Genomic DNA, 10,268 nt, shown 5'->3' on the forward strand with positions numbered 1-10,268 from the left:
AGCCATGCGTGACACGATCATTGTTTGAAGTAATTGCCAAATTGAGCCATGGGAGGAGCCATGTCTCAACAGGAGGGATGATCAGTACAGTACAACAAACAATGCATGTTCCCAGAGGTCTCCAAACTTACTTCAATTATTTTGCAGAAACTGTCTAAACTGCTGTAGACACAACTCTCAAGGCAATGAACAACCCAAGCATGGAACAAGGCAAACAGGAACATATCCCTTCGAGCTTCTGAACATGGATTTCATCAAACTGAACCAAAGTGCTGGACTCGTCGAACAAACCATTAGAACAGTAAAACTCAGACTCAGAAAAACCATGGAAGATACAGGAAAACGATGGCAAGAATGCCTGAGCCTGGTAGAAACGTACATGAGAATCATTCCAACAGCACAGGGATGCACACCATTTGAGGCAGTGAAAGACAGACCCTTCCACTGAACAATGTGGGAAAAAGATCTGGTGGTAGAAGAGAAAAGGGAAACAGAATCCCTCACTAAGTGGTTATGCAAAATGTTCCAAGAAAGAACTGTGATGAATGCAAAATAATCTGCCGACATCTTCTCTGTCTCCCACAGAGGAGGTCCTGTCCCCAGGAGACCTGGTACTCGTCAAGGTGATAAAAAGAAAGTGCTGGTCTTCTCCACGTTGGGACGGACCTCACCGTGTGATTTTTGCCATCATCATCACCGCTCTGTGTTCAACCACATGGGGGGAACGTACCAGAACCTTGGTACATTCCCACTGGAGGAGAATGCCCCACTAGCTGGTTCAGGAAACGATCAGGGACCCCAGATCTGCATCCCATTAACCAAGACACCAATCGTTGTTCAAGTACCTTTGCTCAGCCTACAGCTTACTCACTTGGGATTATACGAGACTGATTCCAGTTATTTTTATTGGTACCTACAAGCTCCCAGAGTCTGAGTGGTCTGGCCGGACACCTTGGACCAGGTCCTCCTCCATACAGGCTACAAAACCATCACATGGCCCCTTTCCAAAGAAGCTACCACCATGACCGCTAACTTCACCAAGTTAGCCACCACCATCAAAGATGGTAAACATATGCTAGACCTTACGACCAATATCCAACAAAAAGGCTGCATCAACCTATGCCTCCGACCGGACCGACCAGGAAAAGGCCCCCTCTTTACTATCACCATCCGCACTACTAGTCCAGCCATGGTCCCCAAAGTGATTGGTGTAAACCCCTTCGTACAACCATCCGCCACACGCCTACTCAAAATCCGTCCGGCAGGAACACCTAAGCCTGAGTAGATACACCTTATTCTCGCACATGTCCAAACACAGGAAGAAAACGACTACAACCTGATGATGAGGAACAGTTGGTACAGATACACCGCACTCACAGCCCGCGCCACAACCAATGAGTTGTTATGTCTGTTCCCTCATGCCTACTGCCGTAGCCCAACCACAGCTATGGTCCAACCGACAGAACGAAGAACTCGCCAACCTCACCTACAACTGTATCCTGGGTAATCTGAGAGAATCCTTCCAGCAAAGCTCGACCGCCTACATACCATGGTCGCAGTACCATTAGCAGCTACAGTCAATACCGCAACGTATGTCCAGTGCAACAACCGAACAGACTGTTATCCATCCTGTTTCAACTTCAGCGGACCGGATCCGAAGACCCCTTTGGACCAAGTTCACGTCACCAGGTGCGCCGAGATCAGACACATTCCTTCCCAATCATGGACAGTACTGGACCAAATATGGTGGCTCTGCGAATGGCAAGTGTATATGATCATCCCCACCAATACAACTGGGCTCTGTGTCCCTACATCTGCATCCGACCACACGTACGTTCTAACAGCAGACTCGATTCCAACTGTCGACGCCAACCCACATCTACCCACCAGGCGTCAACGACGGAGCTTTGATTTCTTCCCCCATGATTCAGTTTGGGGCTCGGATGTCCCCCTCTAATACAAACACTGGTCAGTCTCCTCCAAAATCATGATGGCGGTATTCCCCAGGGTAGGAACAGCGAAGAACACCCTACGTCTGGAAACCATTGACTACAGATTCCAGGCCCGACACTAATCAATTACTTGTTGCCCTGCAAATGACTTAAACGTATCTGTCCAAAGTCTTAGGGACAACTGTCAGTTTTGCCTGTATTTAAGACACACTCACTGGTCATTCGACTAGAGTTGCAGTAACATCGCAGTGAACAGGAGCCCACTGTAGGAACTCTCTGTCCACTTTGCAGTCTGGTCATACATATTTTCTATTTAAATTTATCTCACTCTTTCTTAGCCTGCTCCTGAAGTTGTATTTTCAGACCTAACAAACATTTCAGTTTTTTTGCCCTAATGTGCGTTTCATGCGCTGAAAATCATGTTTTGGCCAAGTATCATAGTTTTCACTATAACTTAACCTAACCCTAACCCTAACTTTCATCACTTAGAATGATATCAAATGAAAAACCTACTTAATTTGGATGATTATACACTATATACACAGTAACTATGTGTCACTGACAGTTTGTTTCGCAGCGGGGGAACATTTCAGTTTTTATTGCCTTAATGTGCATTTCATGCGCTGAAAATCACGTTTTGGCCAAGTATCATAGTTTTCACTATAACTTAATTTCTAGCACTTAGAATGATGCAAAATGAAAAACTTACTTGAATTGGACAATTATACACTATATACACAGTAACTATGTGCCTCTGAGTGTTTGTTTCGCAGCAGGGGAACATTTCAGTTTTTATTGCCTTAACGTGCGTTTCATGCGCTGAAAATCACGTTTTGGCCAAGTATCATAGTTTTCACTATAACTTAATTTCTAGCACTTAGAATGATGCTAAATGCAATACGTTATTGCATACCTGTCAACTGGTACGTTCTCGCCGTAATTGGTACAACTGAAAGCCCATTTTTATATTGGTACGCTGTACACATGAAAATGGTACGCTAAACGGTGATTTTGAGAATCGTTCCCGGAAACGCATGTCTGCCAAGTGATATATGTACCGGCGCCTCTGATTGGCTAAAAAAAAAAGATCATGATAAACATTTCGTTTTGTAACACTTTCACCATGTGATTTCCGTTTCCTGTTCCCTTGTTTATGTTTACTTTCATTTTGTTGTTCGTGATTTTTTACAAAAAAGTAAAGTGGTAAGATTTTCCATGTATTTATACATATATGTAAGGGCGAAAACAAAATTTGGTAAGATCACAAATGGTTCGAGGTTGACAGGTATGTTATTGAATTGGATGATTTTACACTATAGACACAGTAACTATGTGCCTCTGACAGTTTGTTTCGCAGCAGGGGAACATTTCAGTTTTTATTGCCTTAACGTGCGTTTCATGCGCTGAAAATCACGTTTTGGCCAAGTATCATAGTTTTCACTATAACTTAATTTCTAGCACTTAGAATGATGCTAAATGCAATACTTACTTGAATTGGATGATTTTACACTATAGACACAGTAACTATGTGCCTCTGGCAGTTTGTTTCGCAGCAGGGGAACATTTCAGTTTTTATTGCCTTAACGTGCATTTCATGCGCTGAAAATCACGTTTTGGCCAAGTATCATAATTTTCACTATAACTTAATTTCTATCACTTAGAATGATGCCAAATGAAAAACTTACTTGAATTGGACAATAATACACTATATGCACAGTAACTATGTGTCTCTGACAGTTTGTTTCGCAGCAGGGGAACATTTCAGTTTTTATTGCCTTAACGTGCGTTTCATGCGCTGAAAATCACGTTTTGGCCAAGTATCATAGTTTTCACTATAACTTAATTTCTATTACTTAGAATGATGCTAAATGCAAAACTTAATTGAATTGGACTATTTTACACTATATACACAGTAACTATGTGTCTCTGACAGTTTGTTTCGCAGCAGGGGGACATTTCAGTTTTTATTGCTAACGTGCGTTTCATGCTCTGAAAATCATGTTTTGGCCGAGTATGATAGTTTTCACTATAACTTAATTTCTATCACTTAGAATGATGCTAAATGAAAAACTTACTTGAATTGGACGATAATACACTATATACACAGTAACTATAGGTCTCTGACAGTTTGTTTCGCAGCAGGGGAATATTTCAGTTTTTATTGCCTTAACGTGCGTTTCATGCGCTGAAAATCACGTTTTGGCCAAGTATCATAATTTTCACTATAACTTAATTTATATCACTTAGAATGATGCCAAATGAAAAACTTACTTGAATTGGACAATTATACACTATATACACAGTAACTATGTGTCTCTGACAGTTTGTTTCGCAGCAGGGGAACATTTCAGTTTTTATTGGCTTAACGTACGTTTCATGCGCTGAAAATCACGTTTTGGCCAAGTATCATAGTTTTCATTATAACTTAATATCTAGCCAATAGAATGATGCCAAATGAAAAACTTATTAAATTATAAAATTTGATGATATTACACTATGTCATTTGTGTCTCTGACATTTTTACACAGTTTTACAAGTTATGACTCCAGACTCTTAATTTACAATTCTGCCTTTATGGATACATTGCATCAGCACCCCTTGAGTGGATCTCTTACCTCTCACTGTCTTTCACTTACCTTCATTCAGCATGTAGGTGTCAGATCACCTTGTACCTAATGTCTATTCATATTACCTCACCCGAAGTTATTACACAGAAGGGATTGTGTTGTGTTACCCCAAGTTTAGAGTCCCAACGGATGTGGGAAACTTACAGCGTCTGTCTGCCAGAGAGCAGCAGCTGGAACCGATTGTGACCAGGGTGGCATGGGTCCCTGATCATGTCCCTGGCTCTGCTGAGGTAACGAGGGCTGGCAATGTCTTCCAGTGAGGGCAGAGTAGCCGACGTTCTTCTGCGTAGTGGTGATACCTTTCTAAATAGCCTTTTTGTCTGCTGCCGTTCTTCCCGCGTACCACCAAATGTGCTTTTTATGTGCTGATAAGCACGTTTTGGTCGAATATGAAAGTTTTCAAGTGTGCACTTGACCCTAGATGACCTGGAGAGTGACAGTTACTCCTGAAGTTGAACCTCTTTTCATCGCACAATACAAGGAAAAAATTGCAAACCCTGTTAGCCAGCCTTTCTTATATTTCTCGAGGCGAACAAACAATTGCAAGGCCAACTAGTTAGTCTTTCTTACATTCCACGATCTTTTAATTCAATTGTAAAACCAGTTTGGCTAGTCTACCTTGCATTCTACGATCTTAAAAAACAAAGTTAAACCAGTATGACCACATGGTGCGACAAGAATAAACAATTATTAAGCCAGTTAGCCAGTCCATCCCACAATTCCCTCCTTTTGTGTCTGTGAAAATATCGAAATATTGAAGTGGCTGTTTCCATGAGCCAGAGAAGAACCAGTCAAGCCATCCTCGTTGTGGAACCGGATCTCCGGTCACAGCTCTCTGCATGTTCCTAATAGCCTGCAGGGCATCATGGACCGAGCAGGACATGCCGGCAGGGATGAAGGGGCAGCACGAGTCTCCCACCATGAAACACACACAGCCCCGCTGGGTGGCCACTCCGTCAAGAGCAGGGCAGCCCTGGAAAATCACCTGGGCCATAGCGGCTACCCAGCCTGACTGATGCGCCGACACAGGCCCGGAACCTGCCTTCAATGGTCTTCAAATGCAGGGCGTTCCTTGCCGCTCCCACTCAAGGGAACTGAGCCATTAGGATTTTGGATGAGACTGACCAGTATTTGTGTTTGAGGGACACATCCGAGCCACACACTGGATCATGGTCGTGAGCTCCGTCAATAATGTGCCCAAATGGAGGTCATTGATTCGGGAATAACAGAACTTCTGAAGATCCCTAGATGATTATTTTTATACATAATAATCAAAAATACATCCCCATCGTCAATGGATACAATTTTTCGGGTAAATTCACCAACCAGAACAGACTGGGCCTGGTTCTAATACAACCACTATTTTAATCGCAGAATGCCTGTTTTGGACACTGTTTATGGTGGGAAAATGGCTCCAGAACCATCCTGGATCATTATTTTTACACAGAATAGTGAAAATACATCCATCTACACATTCAACACTAATTATGGGTAGAAGCACCAACCAGAACCGACTGGGCCTGGTTCTAATACGACCTCTTTTTTAATCGCAAAATGCCTGTTTTGGACAATGTTTATGGTCGGAAACATTATTTTTATAGAAAATAGTGAAACTACATCCACCCACTCAATCAACACAAATTCTGGGTAAATACACCAACCAGAACCGATTGGGCCTTGTTCTAATACAACCACTATTTTTATCGCAAAATGTTTTGGACACTATTGACGGTGTGAAATATTCCCAGAACATCCCTGCATCTTTAATTTTACACATTATAGTGAAAATGCATCCATCCACACAATTGACACTAAATCTGGGTAAAAGCGGCAACCAGAACCGACTGGGCCCGGTTCTAATTCAACCACCGTGCAAAATAAAGATCCATTGGAGGTTTTTGATTCTTGTGTAAAAAAAGCCCCAAAACATCCCTACATGATTATTTTTAAACAGAATAGTAAAATATACATCCCCATCCTCTTTGGACACAAGTTTCGGATATAAACAGCAACCAGAACCGAGACTACCCAGTTATAATGCAACTATCCATCGTTCCTGCCTGCCTAAAATCTGCCACCATCATTCCTGTCCCCAAAAAGGCCAACCATCTGCAGCTTGAACGATTACAGGCCTGTTGCTCTCACGCCTGTGATCCTGAAGTGCTTTGAAAAGTTGGTGGCCCGACACATCAGAAGGACAATCCCCCCCTCAGTTGACCCTCACTAGTTTGCTTATAGAGAAAACAGGTCCACTGAGGATGCTATCGCTGTGGCTCTTCACACAGCACTGAGCCACCTGGAGCACCGGGGGAACTATGTGACGATGCTTTTCATAGACTATAGCTCAGCCTTTAACACCATCAAGCCGGACATCCTGAAGGACAAACTCTACCACCTTGGACTATCCTCTTCAATCTGCTGCTGGGTAAAGAACTTCTTGACTGGTCGACCACAAACTGTCAGAATGGGTCCACACCTCTCTTCCGCCATTACACTGAACACTGGCTCACCACAAGGCTGTGTACTGAGTCCTGTCCTGTACTCCTTGTACACATACGACTGCACACCAGCCCACCAGTCAAACTCTATCATCAAATTCGCCGATGACACCACTGTGATCGGACTCATCTCAGGCGGGGATGAGTCAGCTTACAGAGACGAGGTCGACAAACTGTCTTCTTGGTGCTCGGCGAACAATCTTACACTAAATACCGCAAAGACTAAAGAAATAATCCTGGACTTTCGCAAGCGCAGCACAGACCTGGCCCCACTCCTCATTAACGGAGTATGTGTAGACAGGGTCCAATCCTTCAAATTTCTGGGAGTCCACGTCACGGATAGGCTCTCCTGGTCCACAAACACCACAGTGTTAGTAAAGAAGGCCCAGAAACGACTCCACTTTCTCAGGGTACTGAGAAGGGACAAATTGGACACCAAGCTTCTGGCAACCTTCTACAGAGCCACTGTGGAGAGCATCCTGACTTACGGCATTACAGTGTGGTATACCGGAAGCACGGCAGCAGACAAAAAAGCCATACAGAGGGTGATAAACACTGCCCAGAAGATCGTCGGCTGCTCTCTGCCATCACTAGAAGACATTGCCAACCCCCGATACCTTAGAAGAGCCGGGTCCATTGTTGGAGACCCATACCACCCTGGACACGGCCTGTTCCAGTTGCTTCCATCTGGCAGACGCTACAGGTCCTACAAAGCACGGACAAACAGCCTCAAGGACAGCTTTTTCCCAACAGCCATCAGGTCTCTGAACCTGCAGCAACACGTGACGTGACGACTACACATATCCCTACTATGAAATTAAGTCAAGTCGAGTCGCTCAAGGCGGAGAGCTAACAAGTATGAATATGTCATAAATAAATGTCATAAATGTGTCTGGCCTGGGAAGACGAACTTGTGGAGAAGCACTATACAATTTCGTCATACGCTTATGAGGGTATGATGACTACTAGGCTTTTTGTCAAGTCAATGATGACGACAATGCCTATGTTTGATTTTCATTTTTTCAACTACTATTTTTTATCACAAAATGCATGTTTTGGAGACTATTTATGGTGGTAAATACCCCTAGAACCATCCTGGATCTTTATTTTTAGACAGAATAGTGAAAATACATCCACCTACACAATCAACACTAACTCTGGGTAAAAGCACCAACCAGAACCGACTGGGCTTGGTTCTACTACAACCAACATGCAAAATAAAGTGCCCAAATGGAGGTCATTTATTCGGGCATAGAAGAACTTCTGAACATCCCTAGATGATAATTTTTATACAGAATAGTCAAAAATACAACCCCATTCCTATTGGACACACGTTAAGGGGGTATACACAAACCAGAACCGACTGGGCCTGGTTCTAATACAACCACTATTTTTGCCGCAAAATGCATGTTTTTGACACTATTTCTGGTGGGAAATAGTCTCAGAACATCCCTGGATCTTTATTCTTACAGAGAATAGTGAAAATACATCAAACCCACACAATCGACACTAATTGTGGGTAAAGCACCAACCATAACCGACTGGGCCTGGTTCTAAACAACCACTTGTAAATAAAGTGCCCAAATTGAGGTCATTGATTAGGGCATAACAGAACTTCTGAACATCCCTAGAATATTATTTTTATAAAGAATAATAAAAAATACATCCCCATAATCATTGGACACAATTTCTGGGTAAAAACACGAACCAGAACCGACTGGGCGTGGTTCTAATACAACCACTACTTTAACCGCAAAATGCCTGTTTTGGACACTGTTTGTGGTGGGAAATAGCTCCAGAATCATCCTGGATCATTATTGTTATTATTAGGTTCATTAATAATTACCTTCGTCCGTAATTATCAATAACTGCAGGAAGACATCTTATTCAATTATTGACATTTAATTAAATAGAAATGGATACAACAGATAAAAGCCTCCGGAGGGGAGCGTTACAGCAAGTGTCACCTTACAACTTCCGAACGTCTCCTCGAATAGACGTTTTCGTACGCTTCTTATTGCCATGAATCAAAACAATTTACAGAGTTGTTGATCATTCCATCACGTATGAGTAAAAACAACATCTGGGACTACAATAACAATCAAAGTATTTTACCAATAACAAAAACAGGAGACTAGACTTAACATCATTTAGATTAGAGTAATTATACAACTTCCTTGACCTAAGAATCATATAATATAATCATAATCATATAATGATTACATACAGAAAAACCCGAAGTGCACGGTTACATAACGATAACAATATTCTTGTTATTGGCCGAATAGCCCTGGCCTCGTCACCAAGGGCCCACCAAATCTCAAGGACCCAGATTGGGTGGATTGTTTGTATAACCATCCTGGAACAGGCCGTCCAGGTTAAAGATGACTTGGCAATACTCGTGACCTCGCAACATTTTGAAAATAGAAAGAGAATGATTTAAACAAAGAAAAGAATTAATACAGAGAATAGAAAGAGAATGATTTAACAAAGTAATGAATTAATACGACTATTATAAAAGTAATACAGAATAAACCCAACATTCCCCCGTTTTTATAATATGTATGTTATTAGTCATTTCTTAGTAATCACTAAATGGTAATGTCGGGTGACTGTGATTTTTCCCGCCTACTCCTTACTCCCATGGCTGGTCTGAAAGAGAAAGAACATAATTATATTCGTCCAATTGGTCCTCGGATTTACCGTACTCCTGGACCTCACTGCTTTCCCCAAACCGTCCCATAAGATACAACTCATGTACTTTAGAATTTGTAGGGGCAATTGCAGTAGTTATAAGTCGGCTTAGCAAGGAGCGCAAACAGGGGATACTACATCACCCACACAATGTTAGGATAGCGGTAATTGTGCCTATAGTCACCACGAAGGATGTAGCCAAATCTTTAGATTTTCCAAAGGTCTTATCCCACCAATCTGACAATGCGGACGTATCTACTCCAGAGTGCTCTTGCATATTGCGGTTCAGTGTTTGCAGGCCAGTAATGGCCCTGGTGAGAGATCCACTGGGTGACGCATTGTTCGGTATGAAGGTGCAACATTGTTTTCCAAACATTGCACACATGCCCCCTGTTTCAAGGATCATATCCACCGCTATGCGATTCTGGAACGCCATCAGACTGGTAGCTGCCAGTTGCTCCTTTATGGCCACAAATCCCTGTTCAGTATAATTTCCA

The sequence above is a fragment of the Stigmatopora nigra genome, unplaced genomic scaffold (assembly GCF_051989575.1).
Source record: "Stigmatopora nigra isolate UIUO_SnigA unplaced genomic scaffold, RoL_Snig_1.1 HiC_scaffold_30, whole genome shotgun sequence".
Classification (NCBI taxonomy): Eukaryota; Metazoa; Chordata; class Actinopteri; order Syngnathiformes; family Syngnathidae; genus Stigmatopora; species Stigmatopora nigra.